Source organism: Lissotriton vulgaris, unplaced genomic scaffold, assembly GCF_964263255.1.
Source record: "Lissotriton vulgaris unplaced genomic scaffold, aLisVul1.2 SCAFFOLD_1808, whole genome shotgun sequence".
NCBI lineage: Eukaryota > Metazoa > Chordata > Amphibia > Caudata > Salamandridae > Lissotriton > Lissotriton vulgaris.
In genome coordinates, this window is record NW_028251592.1 from 55,151 (window position 1) to 76,846 (window position 21,696).

Sequence of the window (21,696 nt, forward strand, 5' to 3'; positions counted from 1 at the left end):
GAATGCTTTTAGGAAAAATCGACACCTGGATGACCGAAGCTGACATTCTCTCTCCATTACAAGCTGGCTTTAGGGCTCACATTAGTACTGTAGATCAGATCTTAAGATTTGTTATGATCTACTGGAAAACTGTGTTTTTGAGAGGTGGCACGATATACGCTGCATTTGTGGACCTCAAATCAGCGTTTGATTTGGTCCCCAGAGGAAAGATGTGGGCTGCATTAAGAAAGATGGGAGTTCCTTCTGCGCTCCTAGAATTTACCATCAGGATGCACGAGGGAAATTTTGCTAGAGTTAGGTGGGGCCGCCAGGGCCAGGTCACAGAACCCTTCCCCGTGACTCGTGGAGTGAGACAGGGCTGCGTCCTGGCCCCTACCCTTTTCATACTTTTTATTAATCAAGTGGTTAAGTTTCTCTCAGAAACCCCTACCGATGCCCCATCACTGGGTGGGACTAAATTCCCCCTTTTAATTTTTGCTGATGACACGCTCATATTGGCTAAAACACAGAAGGGTCTGCAGGTAGCTATAGACAAATTTGTGGATTTCTGCAATGAGAACGATTTAGAAATTAACATCAACAAAACCAAATTTATGGTCTTCACAAAGAAAAAACCACAGAGGGGCAATGTTACGATGAACGGGTCTAGTCTGGAACAGGTTGAAGTTATGACCTATCTTGGTGTGACAATGGACTATAGATTACGCTGGAAAGAGCAAATAGCGGCGCTTAGCTTGAAATTTACGCATCTGTCCGGTTGTCTGGTGAAGGAGCAGCGGAGTTCTCTGACCAAAAGGGTATTGCCCGCTCTTAAAATATATAGTGCAAAAATCAGCTCTGCCATATTATACTGGGCTGATATATGGGGTTGTGTGGACCTGGCTGTCCTTGATAGGATACAGAACAAATTTTTCTGAAACCTAGTCAGTCTTCCTCCATCAACACCCGCTCTACCACTATTGATGGATATGGGGTTCCATTCAATTAAACATCAAGCCCAGTACAGGATGGTGGCGTTATGGAGACGCATATGGTCCACACCGGAACTTGCCATGTTTGCCCAAGAGCTTCAGGATGTTAGATCACAACAGGGGGCAGGTGAAATTCCATGGTTTAAGTCAATTAGAAACACTCTTATCGGAATGGGCCTCCCCCAGTTGTGGTTTGAGCCGGGCTCTCACATCTTTCCCTCTAAGAAAGATTTTAAATCTCTCTTCTGGTCTATGGTTAAAGATGAACACGTTGCTCTTTCAGAGAAACCGAACCTGACCGGTCTGTTTCTGCTACATAAAATAGTCCCTCATACCGAGTGCTTTTGGGATGTAATTGTCAAAACCTTAGATAGGAAACTTTACTTTCAGTTCCGTCTAGGTACATTGCCATTACGGGCCTTCACCAGTGGTTGGCAGAAGCCGGCGACTTCACTTTGTCCATGTTGTACTGACCATAAAGAAACAATAGGTCATTTCTTGTTTGTTTGTAATGCTTACCGTGAACCACGCCACAAGTGGCTAAAGCCTATATGCTATAGATTAAAGACCCGGTCGAGCAGTGAAGCCTTGCTCATTCTAAGAACTAACACCTCTGAATGTCTTTCCATTGGATTGGCCAAATTCCTTGGATGGGCTTGGTTATTAAGGTCTAAGCCAGTTTGTAACATACCGTCATGAAAAACCCATATAGTACGTTACTTTACTAGATTGTGTCTCCGACCAGTATTGATGTTGTGTCTTTTTATATGCATTTGTTCAATAATAATCTTCTCTTGTCATCTTTATGCACATATTTAATTGAGGTTTTAATCAATTCTTAATTCTTTTTTGTTCTATTGTTCTTTACGCTTAATTTTCATATAATGTCATTGATTATGTAATATTGTTATTATTCATATGTATGTAAATATTTTGTCTTTTATGAAGAATATTCGAAATAAAGACGTTAAAAACTGAAACTGAAAGACTGACAGAGAGAGACTGACTCAGAGAGAGAGACTGACTGACAGAGAGAGAGACTGGCTGACAGAGAGAGAGACTGGCTGACAGAGAGAGAGACTGGCTGACAGAGACCGTGAGACTGACTGGCAGAAAGGGAGAGACTGACTGGCAGAAATAGAGAGACTGACAGAGAGAGAGAGAGAGAAAGAGAGAGACCGTCTGACTGACAGATTGACAGAAAGAGAGAGAGACTGACTGACTGACAGAAAGAGAGAGAGACTGACAGGCAGACTGACTGAGAGAGACTGACTGACAGAGAGACTGACAGAGAGACTGAATGACAGAGAGAGATAGACTGACTGGCTGAGAGAGAGAGACTGACAGAGAGAGAGAGACTGACTGACAGAGAGAGAGAGAGAGAGACTGACTGACAGAAAGAGAGATAGAGGGACCGACTGACTGACAGACTGAGAGAGAGAGACTGACTGAAAGAGAGACACTTACTGACAGAGAGAGAGAGAGAGAGAGAGAGAGAGAGACTGTGATGGAATTGGGGTCAAAGTGTTTATGAAGCTATGCAATGCCTCTTAAGATTGCTATTGTCTACTAATAAAGATGTATTATCAAAATGTGCTCTTTGTAGTTACATCTGCTTTTGAAATACTGCATTGTCGCATCGTCTAATGGTTTAAAACGGAAACGAGAAGGAGCAGTGGATGCACTTTTGTCAAAACTGAACGATGAGTGGGCCGGATGTTGTATATCATGACAGGAGTCTGCATCAGGAAACCCACCTAAAATTGGGCAAACTTCCCCAGCCTACTGATGGCAGAAACCCTGTAATGAATGAACCACCACCTATGATAGCCTGCTGGCAGAGTAAGCCCAACCTTTAACTCCACCATCCAGGGTTACTTATAACGGCTGTATTGGCGACAGTGGCGTAACAATAGCCCCGCATCCCATGCAGTGTGGCGGGTCGCTGGCCTGAGAGCTCCAGACTGGCACGGAGAATGGGGGGAGCCCACCCCTTGTAGTTTGCAGGGGGGCCCCCTCAAGTTTCGTTTGCCACTGGCATTGCAAGCATGTAAAAGATGTGCTGCACAACAACATAGTCACGAGGATCCCAAAACACATGACTTTGCTAGTTAGATACTGAATATTACCTTCTGTCTCAAGGGATATACAACTAATGAGAGGGGGAAAAGAGGCAGTTGAGCCATCTCCTTGGCTGCCCCTGTCAAGTGCCACCGTAAGTGGAGGAAGGCAGAACATTAGCAGACAACTGCGCTATACCACACTGCCAACTCTAGTAGTAGAAGTACAGTAGAGTAGCAGACAAACTATGCATGTGAGAGTGGTCATGTTCAACTCTATGAGAGACCGAGAAATTATGTGAATGTGTGTGTTTATGAGTGAGTGTTGGGGATGCACTTTGGTTCGGTGGTGTATGTATGGTGTGGGTGTCTGGTAACTGTGCAAATAGGGATCCACCATCAAATTGGCACTTTACCAGGAAAGAGGGCAATAAAAAGGTTTGCAACTACCTCAGCCCAGGTTCCCATAGAGAGGCTCAGCTAACGAGAGGAAAAAGCGAGGACGGAATTGGGACAGGGATCATGCATGTCTGCTTTTGGTGTCTGACTCAGCATGCCCAGTCTTGCCCCGTGTTCATCTCACATCTAGCTCCCCTCGGCATATCTCTTGTGCCTTTTCTAGCTGCTGGTGCTTAGGTCAGCTCAAAAAACAATAAGTGTAAAAGACTTGCTGCTTGGAGCTGAAACAGGCACCCATCCACTGGCAGCACAGGCTCATTGGAAGTGGTGTTCAAGTGCTCCTCCGGAATTAGTTTAATGTCACCAGATAAGCTAAAGTTGAGTGACAATAAAGTAGCATGAAACATACAAAAAACAATTTAACAACTGATTGAAATATTTTCCTACTTTTATTATTACAGCTATTGTCACCTGTAACAAGAAAATGACGAAGGTACTCTGCAGTAAGGTATAGCAACCGAATTGTGAATTCACAATGCAAGCTGTCAGTGTCTGCAAACAGTGTGAAAGGCAGGCCAATGAGCAAGATTTGAACTGTTGCTTAAGCAATAAAAGCGCTCACTAAGTTTTAACTCCTAGCTATTGTTGCCTGGAATTGTTCAGTCATTAGTTGATAAGGAGGCTTGTATAGCAGTAAACCTACTTATTCCACTCAAGACTATAACAAGAAAGGAGCACTCTACCTACATCTTGACATATTTTCTGAACTACAGATCTAAAATATAATACGTGACCAATTTTATGTTGTGTATTGGTGTGTTTATTGTTAAAATACAGATCTCAAATGTATTTTACACATGCAACTATAGAATATATTTCAGAATATAGAACACCAGAGCAGGGATTCAAACAGAGATTTCGGGGAAGTTAAAATGTATCGCCATGTATTAGAAGGACTATAGAGATATCGCAAGTTAACTGTGTAGTAGGGCTTTAGGTGGTTGGTCGTATTCCGTCCCGTTCCTCAATATTGTTACAGAGCTCTTTGGTGACTTGGAAAACCTTTACAATGTACTTTAAAGTGTACTTTTTCCCACGCCTGTTATATTTAAAATACGTTATCTACTCAACAAACCTCTCCTTTTCTACTGCAGTGGGTTCATGAATTGTGGCTGTTAAACTTGCACGAGAAGCCTATGACCATCAAATACCAAATATGGTCTTTGATGCCAACGCGCGTTTCTGTAAATCATTCATAGGCAAGACAGTAGAAGTCAACGGGGAAAACCGGGAAAGCGTGGGAAAGCAGGTAATGTACCCAACTGCAACTAAACCAAAGAATTAAAGCGCAATTGTGCAGGGTTGCACTTGCACAGTCCTACTATTGCATTGACTGCTATTCCCAGTACTCCTTTTTACATTTCAAAACATCTTATTGAAAGCCTTCTCAGAGTGCAAAGTGGCATAAGTCAGAACAGAGAGGAATTGTATATACAGGATTAGTATCTGGAACCACCAAAGCAATATCATATCGTCAAGACAGCAAAGGTCATCAAATACAATTTAAATTCCGCAGGTCATATTATGTATGCATGATAATAGCCTATATTAATAATCTACTTATATAATCAGTTGTGCTGTGCTAAAAAAAATTAGCAAGGTGAATGAACACAGATAGGAGATAGGGCAGAGAAAGTGAGACAACTAACAGAAAGGAGAAAGAGGAGAAGACAAGAAACCATGTGAATCCAGGCAAAGTTAACAGTGGCTCTACCATGCTATTTAAGTCGCACTGTTTGTGGTGTGCGAGGATTATTGAGAAACTCAGGGATTACTCATCAGCAACATTTGTGAGGAATGAGTACCCCTGAGTGTAATAAGACACATTAGGTATTTTCCAATCAATGAGAAAACCTTAACGGCAAAAGTCAGTAAGAGATCTAGGAGAGCCATATCTAATTCGGTGTGTGTTATCAGAAGCATAACGGCCTAAGAGTACAGTGGAGTCCAGAGCAATGCTTACATGGGACATTTTGCACATTTGTGTCCGAATGTCATCCCAGTGGAATGTTAACTATTCACATTTGAAAGACATATGTCTGAGATAGCCGCTTTCAATTTTACAGGACTAACAGGTGTACGGATCCAGGAGATGCAATTTTAAAGGGGTCCAGTAAAGGTGGAGGAAAACATTGTTTGAATTCAGTATGGAATTAGATTGTTTCGTAAAAGATGAGAACATATATTCCATGATTTGGATCTTGCAGAAGCACGATTGTGGAAGTAAATATTCCATTTGGAATTGATCAGGAGTGGAAAAATCGTAACAATTTATAGATCTTTAAAGCAGAATATCCTGATTGGAGGCAGATCGACAAGACATTTGTAAAAGCCAGTGGATGCGAGCCCATTCAGAGCTTGGCACTCTGACTTGCATGCCACGAATGGGCAACACTGCCTGAAGCAAATCCTCTACTTTCAATACTGTAGTTCATGTAGTTCATGCGAGGACTGAACACAGCTTGTGTTGTTTACCAAGTCACACTCCGAGTCTCTGCTGAGCACCCTACCAAAAACAGAGCGTGGAGGGCACCACTTACTGCATCATATGCCACCTGCTGGGCAGCTGCTTGTGTAAGCAAACAAGTGTACACCGCCACCTCAGTAGTATCTGCTGTAAACTCACAAAACTGGACTATATTGATGAACTTTGGAATGACCGGCTTCCTTCTAGTGTTTGTTGATCCAATCAGCATCACAAGTAGAGCAGTTTCTTCAGGGAATGTAGGCACATTGGTGCTGGTGTAGAACCCTATATATTTTATTTAGACTCAGTGGCAAAGCAGGTATGGGAGCCGGGGTCTTGAACTGGGAGGACCCTTCTTTCATATATAGGAGGATCTTCTCTAGGGCTGGCTGGAAGATTAATATAAAAAAACTGACCGTCTGTTTCTGCATGTAATGACTGGCTGAACTCTTTGCAGATTCGACTCGTCCAGGCTGTACAGGTCACTACTGTCAAACATGAAAGTGCAAGGTGACTGGACAGAGAACCATCCTGGGGACAACCCAGTCATCCTATGAATCCATACCGCCTCGAGGCAATTGTTCCTCTTCCTCATAACCTAATAGTCGGCCAAATAGCCATCATTCTCTGAATTACAGTAACATTTATAGAAGGAGTTTTGTGGAGTGGGGAACGAACCTCGGAACTAGAATGTTTTCCATCTTCTTTTGTTTGAATTCTTTGACAATTAGTTTACGAAACTGGGCATTCTCAAAGTAACACATCTTATCCCTGGAGCATGGATTCTTCATCACTTGATGTGCCCTGGGCTCCATTCTTTTCTCTGAGGCCATGGAGCTCCATTTTTATGAGCCTAATGGATTTCTTCTCCCTCGGTATGCGTCTCTCTCTCTCTCTCTCTCTAGTCTTGCTGCATACTCTGGCATCACCCCCATCCAATTTGTAGTATTAGTATCACATCAAAATTGAAGCTTCAAGCTTGGCATGAGTGGCTGGTGTCGATAAGTGTAATATCATCAATAACTGCATCGAAAGCCTTGGTACTGTTAAGGATGGAGAGAGGTGTTAGTGCTAGAACCAGCATCTATTATCTCGAGCCCACAGAGTTTGATGTCCAGATCGGTGCAGAGGCATGAAAAAATATGATGGTTGGGGTCAATAACATCAAACTTAACGGAAACAGACAGGTGTGAGATCATGGTGTCAGCCAGAACAAGGTAGAAGGGGGTCCTTACACATTTGGGAGCATGCCAAGGGCTACTACAGGGGAAGACTGAGCAGTGGCAGCCAACTGGCCTCAGGAATGCATGTTTTCTCCATGGTAAACACCCAAAATATCGAATTTTAAATATCGACTGTCCAGAATATCGAATCAAAAATATAGAGAGGACAGAATATTGAATTCCCAATATATAGTTGTGTAGAATATCGAATTTGAGGTAAGAAATATGGTTTTCCATAATATCGAATTCAGAAATATCTTTTTCCAGAATATAGAAAAAAATTAGTATTATGTATGCTAGTATATGTGTTAAAATTATATATTATTTTTGTAATGTATGTCTGAATTTTTTTTAAGTTATTAATTTTATGGTACATATATTTTTTTGAGTAGTTTACTGCCGTAGCGGGTTGTGGGTTTATACGGGAATAGGGTGGGAAGCAATTTAATTATAATATAATATCATATCTATAAGGGGCGAACGAGATTATGCCGAAGGGCGCATCTTAACTTACGCCAAAAGATATGATTGGGCGCACAAAAACTTTAGAGCCACACTTGGGGAACGTAAAGGAGAGACAGTCTCTACTGGATCAAGCTCAGGCATAAGCAGAGATTCTGAAGATCGCAGTACAGCGGACCCTTTAGGGTCACGCCCACTCACTTTCCTGCACAAATTCCAGATTATGAAACAAAAGAAAGATCAAAGTCAGCCGAACAAGCCCCAAACGAGAGGACAACCCAAAGGCAAAGTTCCAAAAAAAGGAAGAGGAGGAGGGACCTGAAACGACAAAGACTAACTAACAAGAAGAATAAGAAATCAACTGTTGGAACTCAAAATCCCAAGTCCATCAAATCAGATGTAAATCTATTGTCCAGAACCCTAACAGAGACATCGGTCCTAGAATTAGGACTATCTTTTTGCCCCAACCATGATTTAAGATATACTGACACAAGAATTGCTCTTTTCTTATACATTCCCAAATTGAAACTGATGAAAATATACCAAACGCGCAACAAAATAAAACAGCCAACAAACACAACATGGGAAGGTCCTAACGTTACCGGCATACAAGTTCAATACATGGAACTCCTAAGGATCATGTACGAACTGGAAATGAATGAAAGTCAAAAAAACAGTGACCATGTAATACTATTACTATCATGTGGAATCACAAATACTGAGCAGAAGCACTGTGGGCTGAAATTAAAAACAAAATATAACCCAAATGTACCCTATGACAAAATTGAGGCATTCAACTCAGCAGTCACCTTGGATCTAAAAAGAACGAGAGAAAAACCCTGCAATTCGAAGTGGGATAACCTATCAAAAACAAAAAGGGAAGCTATCAATGCCCTGGAAAAAGACCCTACCATCGTGATTAATCCCTCCGGCAAGGGGGGCAATGCGGTCATTATGAACATTGGAGACTACAGAGCCGAGGCAATGAGGCAGTTATCAGATGCATCATGCTATGAGTTAATCAATTGGGATACATACAAGCAAACAGTCCAGCAATATCATGGACATCTTGGGAACTGGTACCATCAGGGATTATTAGATACAGACGAATACACATTTCTGAGAAAGGATAAACCCCGAATACCCTGTATCTATTTTCTGCCCAAGATCCATAAGAATGCCACTACACCACCAGGGCGTCCTATTGTCTCTTCCAATGGCGGACTTTTGGAAAATACATCTATATTTCTGAACCTCTAATTATGTACTTAATTTAAGTTCATATTGTAGAGACAATACAGATTTCCTTCGGAGGCTGCATGATGTTCAATGGGGAGAAGGATATCTGCTGATTGATCTGCTGCTTATATACATGCATTGATCAAGTGAAAGGGATGGCAGCATGTTTGCATTTTCTGAAAAGCAGACATTGATCACACAATGCATAAGAACATGTTGGAGAGCATGATGTTATTCTGTCTGCAGCAAAACATCGTCATTTTTTAAAAGTATGTGTACCGCCAACGATCTGGAACCGCGATGGGGACATGTTTTGCCCCGAGCCTGGCGAATCTTTTTCTGGCTGGTGGTAAGAACATGTTGTCTGGACTAACCATATGGAAAAATATACTGATCACATACTCATATGGATCAGATATATTGATGATCTTTTCTTAATATGGGATGGCCCAGAAACTCTAGCAAGGGAGTTCATAAAAATGCAGGGAGACAATGATTTAAATCTAAAATTCACACATTTTATTAGTTCCCATTATTGTGAAATTCTAGACATAGCAGTAGAGATTAAGGAAGGCAGAATTGCAACTCACCTGTTTCGCAAAGCAACTGCAGGGAATACACTACTCCATGTTGGAAGCAATCATCCAGCTCACCGAATACAAAGTATACCATATGGTGAGCTACTTCGGGCACAACGTAATTGTAATATGGACGATAACTACTAAAAGGAACAACAGACCATGATGACTCGTGTTAGGGAGAGAGGCTATAAGGAAGACACACTGACAAAAGCCAAAGATAAAATAGAAGGTCGATCTCAACATGATCTACTATTTAAATCCCTTGAAAACAAGCCTAGTGAGAGCAGTCAAAGTGCCAGTAAAGCACCAAGAATGATATCTCAATTCAGCAGAGGTGCATGGGCACTTAAAAGGATGATGAAAAAACACTGGAACTTATTGGCGGCAGACCCTATAATAGGCCAACGAATAGGAGCCGCACCACAAGTTACCTTTAAATGTGCCAGATCACTACGTGATAGCTTAGTTCATAGCTACCCTATAGATGACACAAATGCACAATGGCTTAAGATATCCAATGGGTTTACCACTTGCGGCTGGTGCAAGGCATGCAGCAGTGGTAAAAATTGTAAAGAATGCAGAACAGGGACCAACCAAAGAAGAGCCATAAAACAAACTATTAATTGTAATAGTGATTTCACAGTCTACGTACTGGGGTGCCCATGTGGGCTTCAGTACGTAGGCAGCACAAAACTCCCCTTGAAACAAAGAATTCTACAAAATGTAAGTGCCATATCGAATTGTGACTATATTTATCCTGTGGCACATCACTATACAGAACATCATAATAGTAATAACACTAGCTTACAATTCTTTGGCATAGATAGGTTACCCAAACATATACAGGGAGGTAATCGTGAGAAACGTCTCGGGATCCTTGAATCCAGATTCATTCTGGAATTAGACAGCAAGGTCCCAAGAGGACTTAATAGTGGCGAACAATTGGCCACACTCATAGGTAAATAATTTCCTCGTATCCAAAATAGCTGTAGCAAACTGTCGTCGTAAATGATGAAATGTTAGATTTACATTTTTTGTATTTGTTAATTGTCTATTTATCGTTAAATATTATTCACTTTTAATGGGAATGCATAGTACTACATTGATGTATAGCAATACAATTCCCAGCTAGGAACTGCAGAGAGCATTAACCACAATTGTGAAGCTGCTGAAGGGGATCACCAGTGGTCCAAATTGCTATAATCATATTTTGTATCCTTCTCTCAAGAAAACACTCCGTAACGCGGTTTAAAATCTATAACATGCACTTTTCACTTTCCCTTCACCACCCCATGGCCATTAAAATTTCCTAAGGATGAGATCTGTCCTTCATTCCGAACTTGCGTTTAACAGTGGAAATGACAGTAATTCAATAACTGTTATATATGACAATATCTTTTCATGATCACAGTACGAGATCTGGTATTGCAGTTTTATATGAAATAATGAATTGCTCTCATGCCGCGCATAACCAATATTGTGGAAGTATTAATATTTAATCATACGTAGGATTATCAGTGATTGTAAAGTATGCTTGTTGAATTGTATACTAGAGCAGCAATTATCGGAGGAACCGAATTGATAAGATATATGTTCCTCCTATTGAAGTGTCAGACATTTATACTGTGCAAGTCTGAACACACCAAATTCTCGCTTGAGATAATATTATTGAGCAGTATTGTTGTTTTAACTAATTTGAAGCAAATATCAGTGATAATCCAATGCATAAGATTCATTGAAGTATTTCTTTACATGAATTTGTATAAAAGTGCAAAGTATTTCTTCTATGTTTAACAATATTGTAACCTATTTCTATGGGAATTAGAGGATCAGGAAGCAGGTTGACAAAGGCAAACGCAGAAACGCGTCGTCCTTGGATTTTGAGTGCCCAATAAACTATTGTGCCGCCTCTTTATTCTTAGCCAAAACGGGTTTCAAATCCTCCGAAAAGAAAAAGCAGCACTCCCGGGATATCAGCAAAAGCAAGTTTTTATTTCCAATACAAATGCATTTCGGGAAAGCTCCCTTCCTCTGTGTCAAACACCGAGGAAGGGAGCTTTGTGTATCAAAGGTTATAATAGGGTGAGAGGAGGTCTCCCACTCTATCACAAGGATGATGTCATCCCTGATGTAATTTGAGATGTCATCAGTGATCATCTATGGTTTTGTACGAGTGAAATGTCCAACTAACTATAACGCCCCTGAAACCTATTGTTTTTTCAGTGAATTGCTAAGGTTTTTTAAATGCTAATGCCTAACTATAACGTGCTTGTTTTTTTTAAGTGAATATATATATATATATATATATATATATATTACCTACTGGCGGTAGCCAGTAGGTATATATAGTTAGGACCTAGTTTCCATAGGAAATCCCCAACATTCTATTGGGAATAACTTTGGCGCTGGTTGATGAATCTTCGCAAATTTCTCAAAGAAGATGGCTCGCTCCGCTCCGCTCCTTCCCTGAAAGTCTGGGGGGATTAGTCAAGTGGGGGCTGAGAAAAAAGGGGGGTCCCAAAACGTGTTTCCCCCATGTTAATTTCCATAGGACCTTTAGACTCGGCTACAGCTTGAACCGCTGAAGGGAATTACACCAAACTTGTCAAAATAGTAGTGTCTGGTACGCAGATCACGCTTTTGGTAAAATAGTGTAAATCCCTCCAGTGGTTCCTGAGAAAATTAAAAGAGAAACAAATTATATATCTATAAGCGCGCACGGGCTTGGGGGGCTTCTGTCTTTTATTTTAATGAGTTTTCTTTTAATTTCGAGGGTGCCCACCCCTCGTTTTACTCCCAAGATCACCGCCGCTGCCCGAGCCGCCTCAAGATGGCCGCCGCCTGGTTGTGGGCGGGGCCGGGAGGACGTGGTTTCCGCTTGGGGGAAGCCTTTGATGTGCCCGCCGGTCTCCCGTGTCAAGGGGAGACCGGTTAATGATGCGGGCTGGTGCAGTACTTGTGCGGGGCTCCCGTGTGCTGAGGAGCCCCCGCCTGCACCATTACTGCTTACTGATTACCGCTAGAAAACGGAACGAAAATCGGCGGCAAGCAAGCACAGCACAGCGGGGACAGCGGGCACAGCGGAGACAACCTGCAACCGGCTACCGGCATTTCTACTCACTGAGAGCGGAGCGGAGATACGGAGCTGCAGCAAGCCGCAAGTTGCAAACCGCGAGTCACGCTGCTCCCGCAGAGGTGCCGTTTGCCGCTTTTCTAGGCTGCTTGCAATCTGGTGGCAGCGGCGGCAACGCCAGTGCGATGCGGTGTGGTAAAGGACACTCGGGCTTTGTATGCTGAGGAGCAAACAGCAAAAAGCTTCATTTGGGTGTAAAGTGGAATAAGCGGGAAAAGGAGAGAGGGGTGCGAGTGGGGAAGCACCAGATATGAGCAGGAAAAAGAAGCGTGGGTGAAAGATAAAGAAGCGCTCCTGAGAGAAGTCTTGGGAATGCAAGTAAATGCCGCATTTTACCATTGCCCACATTATTATACTGGTGTATAGAGATAACTTTACTTTTTGATGGCTGTTTAATTAGATGGCATGAATTATGCATACCATTACTGGAGAGTATTATGCTCAATGACTCATAAAACTGCTCTTACAGTTATGTATCTATAGCATAAAAGCATATTTATGATGTTGCTTACTACCCATTCACCATTATGTTTACTTGCATGTTCTGTCGTATGAGCCCTTCTTCCTATGTAAAGAAATTCTGCCCACGCAGATTAATTTCCTCATTGAGATTTTTTTACTGTGCCATTGTCATTGTCCTTGTGATATCCCGTCCACCTCATCACTTTTCCAAACACAAAATGGACATGGCCTTATATTTGGTATGATGCACGTCCGTTTGGCTTAACTACATACATGTGTTTGAACACATGATTCTAAAGACCATCTCATTGCTCAATGGATGTAATTTCTGATATTTAAATGTTTCCCCGTGTCTTCATTGCTTGATTTTGCTTGAAAGAAAGTGTCACTCATAGTCATTGAAATGTCACTTATAATTACACTGAAATTATGAAAATGTCACACTTTTCAATCTGAAACCTTGGCAGCTATGAATATATTCACAAATCCACGTACCCGCCACAAGAACAGGCTTTTCTTTAGTTCTCCATTTGATGTCACTTTTAACACCTTGGGCGACAAAAAAAACCCCACATATGTATATGTATATGTATATGTATATATATATATTCACTGAAAAAACCATAGGTTTTAGGCCTTATATAGTTAGGAATTAGCATTTAAAAAACCTTTGAAATTCACTGAAAAAACCATAGGTTTTAGGCCTTATATAGTTAGGAATTAGCATTTAAAAAACCTAGAAAATTCACTGAAAAAACCATAGGTTTCAGGCCTTATATAGTTAGGAATTAACATATAAAAAACCATAGAAATTCCTCCTATATAGTTAGCTGGACATTTCATTGATATAAAACCAATGAAATTCCACATATAGTTAGTTGCACTAACTATATATTTCGCGCATCCGCAATCCAATGCTGATGATGTCACATATTACATCATTCATGACATGGTCAATGACATCACTGATGACATCTCAAATGACATCACTGATGACATCACTGATGACATCTCAAATGACATCACTGATGACATCTCATTTAATATCAATGATCACACCACTGATATACTTCATGTGATAATACAATACACCTCCTTACACTCTAATATAACCTCTGTTACACCTAGTGTAAAATACAGAGTATAATTTTTGCAACTATTGACACACGAATACCATTTACTACATACGCACTCACTGATTCCTACGTTTACACACACATCCATTCATTCACCCATAAGATCACTCGTACATACAGTCACTCATCATTACAACACTATCATATGCACTCATACACCTATGCAGACACTCACACACTGCAACTCATCCATGGAGTTACTCACACACCTAGTCAGTCCTGTAAAGAATCAATCACACTTTGATTTTTTCATCTATACAGTTAAACACAGAACAGCTTACATTTTCACAGATATACTAACACATACTTACTCACTTATACAATCAAATCCTTCATCCATACTCTTATACATCCACTCATTCTTCAATATGTAAAACCTAGTTAAACTTTACAAAAACACACAGACACTGGATGATGTCATCAGTGATGTCACTGACCATGTCATGAATGATGTAATATGTGACATCATCAGCATTGGATTGCGGATGCGCGAAATATATAGTTAGTGCAACTAACTATATTTGGAATTTCATTGGTTTTATATCAATGAAATGTCCAGCTAACTATATAGGAGGAATTTCTATGGTTTTTTATATGTTAATTCCTAACTATATAAGGCCTGAAACCTATGGTTTTTTCAGTGAAAATATATATATATATATATATATATATATATATATATATATATATATATATATATATATATATATATATATATATAAAACACACCTCTCGAAGAAAGAAGCAGGAGCCTCAGAGGGGATTTGCAAGACAACACCCTTTAATCTTGAAAAATGGCGAATGCATTTCGGCCGGATTGGCCTTCGTCAGCGCCTGCAGAGAGTGTGTAGGAAGTCCCAAATATCCTGCAGAGGAAATACACCCAACCGCACACTGATAGGTGCAAAATATTGGCTCCGCCCCTCACAGGTGAAGTTTTCTGCCGGTCCGGGAAGTCCGCGGACTACATGACCCAGGATGCACTGATTGATCCCAGGTAAGTGTTGCTGAGGGACGTTGATGCAGATGCTCGAAATTAGCAAGGTTGGGGTCGATGCAGGACAAGACACGCACAAGAAGTAGAAGGTGCTGCCTCGCGTCCCCACCCCACAAACCGGGAGTCCAAAAAGCAAAGTTGCAAAGGCGGGAGAACAATGTAACCCACCCGGCAGAGGCAAATGTCTCAGTAAGCCGCATCAAATCGTTTGGACTGCCGGCGAGCTTGGAGATTTTCACTAACGTGAAGAAACAGGTTCAGCCGAGACTGGGTCCAGATTCTCCAAGCCACAAGTAGTGAGTGGGCTCCTGAACGCGCTTCTGGCACACGCGTGGAATTGATAAAAAACACACCTCCTCTCGAAGAAAGAAGCAGGAGCCTCAGACGGGATTTGCAAGACAACACCCTTTAATCTTGAAAAATGGCGAATGCATTTCGGCCGGATTGGCCTTCGTCAGCGCCTGCAGTGAGTGTGTAGGAAGTCCCAAATGTCCTGCAGAGGAAATACACCCAACCGCACACTGATAGGTGCAAAATATTGGCTCCGCCCCTCACAGGTGAAGTTTTCTGCCGGTCCGGGAAGTCCGCGGACTACATGACCCAGGATGCACTGATTGATCCCAGGTAAGTGTTGCTGAGGGACGTTGATGCAGATGCTCGAAATTAGCAAGGTTGGGGTCGATGCAGGACAAAACACGCACAAGAAGTAGAAGGTGCTGCCTCGCGTCCCCACCCCACAAACCGGGAGTCCAAAAAGCAAAGTTGCAAAGGCGGGAGAACAATGTAACCCACCCGGCAGAGGCAAATGTCTCAGTAAGCCGCATCAAATCGTTTGGACTGCCGGCGAGCTTGGAGATTTTCACTAACGTGAAGAAACAGGTTCAGCCGAGACTGGGTCCAGATTCTCCAAGCCACAAGTAGTGAGTGGGCTCCTGAACGCGCTCCTGGCACACGCGTGGAATTGATAAAAAACACACCTCCTCTCGAAGAAAGAAGCAGGAGCCTCAGAGGGGATTTGCAAGACAACACCCTTTAATCTTGAAAAATGGCGAATGCATTTCGGCCGGATTGGCCTTCGTCAGCGCCTGCAGTGAGTGTGTAGGAAGTCCCAAATGTCCTGCAGAGGAAATACACCCAACCGCACACTGATAGGTGCAAAATATTGGCTCCGCCCCTCACAGGTGAAGTTTTCTGCCGGTCCGGGAAGTCCGCGGACTACATGACCCAGGATGCACTGGTTGATCCCAGGTAAGTGTTGCTGAGGGACGTTGATGCAGATGCTCGAAATTAGCAAGGTTGGGGTCGACGCGTTTCGGTGCAGCCGCACCTTGGTCACGGGTAACATCAGTTAGTTCATTTGTGCTTTATAAAGTGATTCAAAGTTCAAAAACAAACATAAAAGTAGGACTACCTGTCCTAAACAGTGATACAGTTCGGAATGGAGTGGGAGTAACATCGACTCGAGACACTAGGATGATGTCATCACTGATGTAATTTGAGATTTCATCAGTGACCATCTATGGTTTTGTACGAGTGAAATGTCCAACTAACTATAACGCCCCTGAAACCTATTGTTTTTTCAGTGAATTGCTAAGGTTTTTTAAATGCTAATGCCTAACTATAACGTGCTTGGTTTTTTTAAGTGAATATATATATATATATATATAAGAAGCAAAGTCTGCCAATCCCTCAGCCTTCTTAGTGGCGGCGGGCTCAAGTGAGGAGGCAATCCTCAATAATTCTTTACACCAACTTTCGTAGTTCAAAGAAGGAAACTCGAGCCTCAAATTCATAAGCGTGATGATTTTAATTAAGCAAAATGGTCAAAAACGCCAGACGCGTTTCGGTGCAGCCGCACCTTGGTCACGGGTAACATCAGTTAGTTCATTTGTGCTTTATAAAGTGATTCAAAGTTCAAAAACATAAACATAAAAGTAGGACTACCCGTCCTAAACAGTGATACAGTTCGGAATGGAGTGGGAGTAACATCGACTCGAGACAAAGCGGCAAGTTAAAAAAGAATTGTGGGATAAACTTTGGAAGTGTGCTAAAATGGAGCAAGTAAAGTGGTGGGAGGCCACCACTTTGCAGAAATACGTGGACTACGAACGAGTTCCACGCGGCTTGCGCATATTAATCACCTCCACATATGCCGACCCGGAGTTAATTGAACTATGGGTTCAGAACAACCATGACTGCTCCACGGTCATGCTCAAATTACTAATTAAATTTGCACTCAAGGACACAGACGATCCAAAGAGATCGCACGCATCACGCAATCACTCAAAGAACAGAATTCAGAAAGTGAATTTGACACGGAAATGAAGAAATTAACAACCAGACTACAGAAAGCTGAGGAGGAAATCAAATTAAAGAAACAAAGCAAGTTTTACCGCGACCAGCTCGATTATAAAAGAGGACAATTTTTCACTTTTGGTAAAAAATTTGATTACCTAAGGGAATTAAACCAAAAATATAAAAAACTCAGGAGAAACAACAACAACAGTCGGGCAAGAGCAAACGATGAGCCTGAATATTGAAACAGTTGCTTCGCCAGGAACCAGTGCAACAACTGAGACAACTAATACAGTTGGTGCTGCCACTAAGGATACAAGTGGAGTAAAAGCCAATATTTTAATGGAGTTCTCCTTGATGGCACAAAGCAGGCAAGGTTTAACCAGCCCAAGACCACAAGACTCGCCAAATCGAGGTCGCGGCAGAGGCGGCAACAGGAGAGTCGCCAAAAAGCAAGGATTGTTAGACGCCTTCGTGGGAGTAACAACAAGAGGCAAGACGGCCAAACAATGAAGAACACCCACACTGTGGTAAATCTATCTAACTTGATTTTATCTATAGATCAGATTGAAGTACTATCATTAGGAGTGACTTTTTGTCCGTCTAGCCATTTCAATTATACTGAGGGCAGAATGGACTTATTTCACTTTGTACGAAAATTTACATTGAAAAAATGGGTTTTGCAGTAAAAAGCAGAATGTGGGGACAACCCCGGCTGAAAGCACTGGTGTAACTATTGGTGATGTTAGTCTTCTGCAAACGATGGCAGGTCTAAATAATGACAACAGTGTTGTTCCTAGTACTATGGAATGTCTAATTCAGGATAAACTCAGTTTTGGCTGTGCAAGTGGGAGTGGTTTTAAATCAAAATCAAGATTTTTACCCTAAATCCATAGCAGGTGATTGATGTTTTTGAAACAGGAGTGATCGAGGAATTTAAGAGACTAGACAAAATCAGTAAACCGAAATATGACAATTTGACAGGCAAACAACGACAGGCCTTGTTGGAATTACAAAACAACTCGGAGGTTGTCATAAAAATGTCAGACAAGGGCGGTAATGTCGTATTGAGGCCTGTCGAAATGTATTTGATGAAAGTTAAAAGACAGTTGGATGATGAAGAGAGTTACACAGTTAGCAATAGAAATTGCTACGAGAAAAGTAATCAAGTTTATCAAAAACAACTGTCTAAATGGAAATTTGAGGGATTACGGTCTGATGATGAATTTAAGTTCTTAAAATGTGATCACCCGAAATTAGCGGTATTATATCTATTACCCAAATGACATAAAAACCAAGAGAACCCCCCTGGACGTCCTATTGTGTCCTCCATGGGGAGTACATACGAGAATACGTCAAAATACATTGATCACTTCTTGCGTCCTTATGTACAAAAGTTACTTTCGTACCTGCAGGACACTAGAGATTTTTTGAGAGTAATTGAACCAATTGAGTGGGATGACAGTTTGTGGCTGATGACGTTGGACGTCAACAGCCTATACACATGCATACCACACAATTTGGGATTAACTGCGAACCGACACTTCCTCAAACAGCGTGATGTAAAGTACCTATTACATACCAGCATGCTTATTGACATGATGCTCATTTGCTTGTCCAACAACTATTTCCTGTTCAATCACGTGGTCTATTGCAAGGCTCGGGGGACCGCGATGGGAACCTGCTTCGCCCCCAGCTACGCAGGACTGTTCCTGGGCTGGTGGGAGGAGCAGGTGGCCAGTAACATCTTGGCCTTTACCCAGAACGTGGTCCTCTGGGCTAGGTACATAGACGACGTGTTCTGTCTCTGGAAAGGCACCAAGGAGGCCGCACTGCAATTTGTCAGTGACCTAAATGTTAATGACTGTAATTTGAAATTCACCTGTTCTATTGACAGTCGATTGAATTTTTGGATGTGGTGGTATTTGTTGATAACAGACTCAGTAGCAAACTGTTCCAAAAACCAACTGCGGGCAACAGTTTGCTCCATGCTTCGAGTTGCCACCCAAAGAACCTAATATGCAGTATACCATTTGGTGAACTGTTGCGAGCTAAACGCAACTGTGGTACACCCACAGAATTTGCAAATGAGATGACAATCATGAAAACAAGATTTCAGGAGAGGGGTTACTCAACTAAAGTTGTAGAACAAGCATGTGCCAAAATCAAAAATATTGCTAGGAATGATCTCTAGAGCCCGAAACCCCTAACTGACAAAATCAGTACAGAGGGTCCTATCAGGTTTATTACCTCTTACTCTGATCAGTCCTGGCAGGTGAGAAAAAGTCTAAATAAGTATTGGCATGTCTTGAATCTTGATCCCGTCTTAAAACAAGCGGTTGGAAATCGACCCCAGATTACTTTCAGAAAGTGTATGGCATTAAAGGATGTGCTTCACAGCAATGTCATTAAAGAAAAGAAAGACAAGACAGCCATTAAAGGCTTTTTTACTTGTCAATCATGCAAGGCTTGTAAAAATAGTGTGAACAGAAAAGTAATGAGCTTATCAAAAAATCATAAAGCATTTATAATTGAGAAACACTTGTCTTGCAAATCCGACTATTGTGTCTATGCACTCTGCTGCCCATGTCCTATGGTGTACATCGGTAGCACGATACACCATGTGAAGAAAAGAGTCTTGGAGCACACCAGGGCTATCACTAATGAGGACAAGAACTACCCTATTGCCAAACATTTTAAAGACTTTCACCAGAAGAACGTAAAACTATTACAGTTTTGTGCCCTTGACAGGATTCCCATTTCTGAGATGGGAGGTAATAGACTGAAACAGCTCCGTCAACTCGAGTCCAGAATGATAATTAAATATGATACGGTTCAACCGATGGGTCTGAACAAGGATGAGGAGTTATCTGTTCATCTGGGCTAAGGAATGTACTGTCTCAACCCACTTCATATGTAATGATCTGAACACTGTAAGAATCGAAGTTTATCAGTTTTTATCTGTATTCACGATTTAGTGATTGTACTCTTTCTTTTGCTTATGTTTGTAGGAGACAAGTTGTCCATAGGCAGTTTGGAAAGTGGACCTAGTGGAGGCCAAAGGAAAGGAAATGGAATCTAATAAGGTGCCAAGTTAAGAATTATGTTATAACTGGTGATGACATTAGAAGGACGCAACAAGAGCCCACCAGGGCAATACACAATATTTCTGAACAATTAGACAGAACACTATGCATGGTGCCGGACTATGCCCACTGGGGCAAAACACCACACAATTCAATTACCAGTAATCATGGATGTTAAGGATTTTGAATATGCCCACTTGGGCGCAAGCAATTAGAACTCTATACGAACTCAATGTGAATTCAATATGAATTGAATATGAATTCAACATGAAATTTGAATTGACTTGGTTACACAAGAACTGGTACTTAAGCCTGTGGTCATTATAACGTGCTGTTACATTGTCATTATGTTATATTCATTATTTTGTACGTGCTGTCCATATTAAGCATCACCAATACACAATGTAAAATAGAATATAGCAACACTGGTGGATTCTGATAGACATTCGAAGATGGCCGCCATTTCTGGTCCTAAACTTACTTGCTAAGGACCGGTTGTCCTACTTTTATGTTTATGCTTTTGAACTTTGAATCACTTTATAAAGCACAAATGAACTAACTGATGTTACCCGTGACCAAGGTGCGGCTGCACTGAAACGCGTCGGGCGTTTTTGACCATTTTGCTTAATTAAAGTCATCACGCTTATGAATTTGAGGCTCGAGTTTCCTTCTTTGAACTACGAAAGTTGGTGTGAAGAATTATTGAGGATCGCCTCCTCACTTGAGCCCTCCGCCACTAAGAAGGCTGAGGGATTGGCAGACTTTGCATCTTGAATATATATATATATATATATATATATATATATATATATATATATATATATATATATTCACTTAAAAAAAACAAGCACGTTATAGTTAGGCATTAGCATTTAAAAAACCTTAGCAATTCACTGAAAAAACAATAGGTTTCAGGGGCGTTATAGTTAGTTGGACATTTCACTCTTACAAAACCATAGATGATCACTGATGAAATCTCAAATTACATCAGTGATGACATCATCCTTGTGATAGAGTGGGAGACCTCCTCTCACCCTATTATAACCTTTGATACACAAAGCTCCCTTCCTCGGTGTTTGACACAGAGGAAGGGAGCTTTCCCGAAATGCATTTGTATTGGAAATA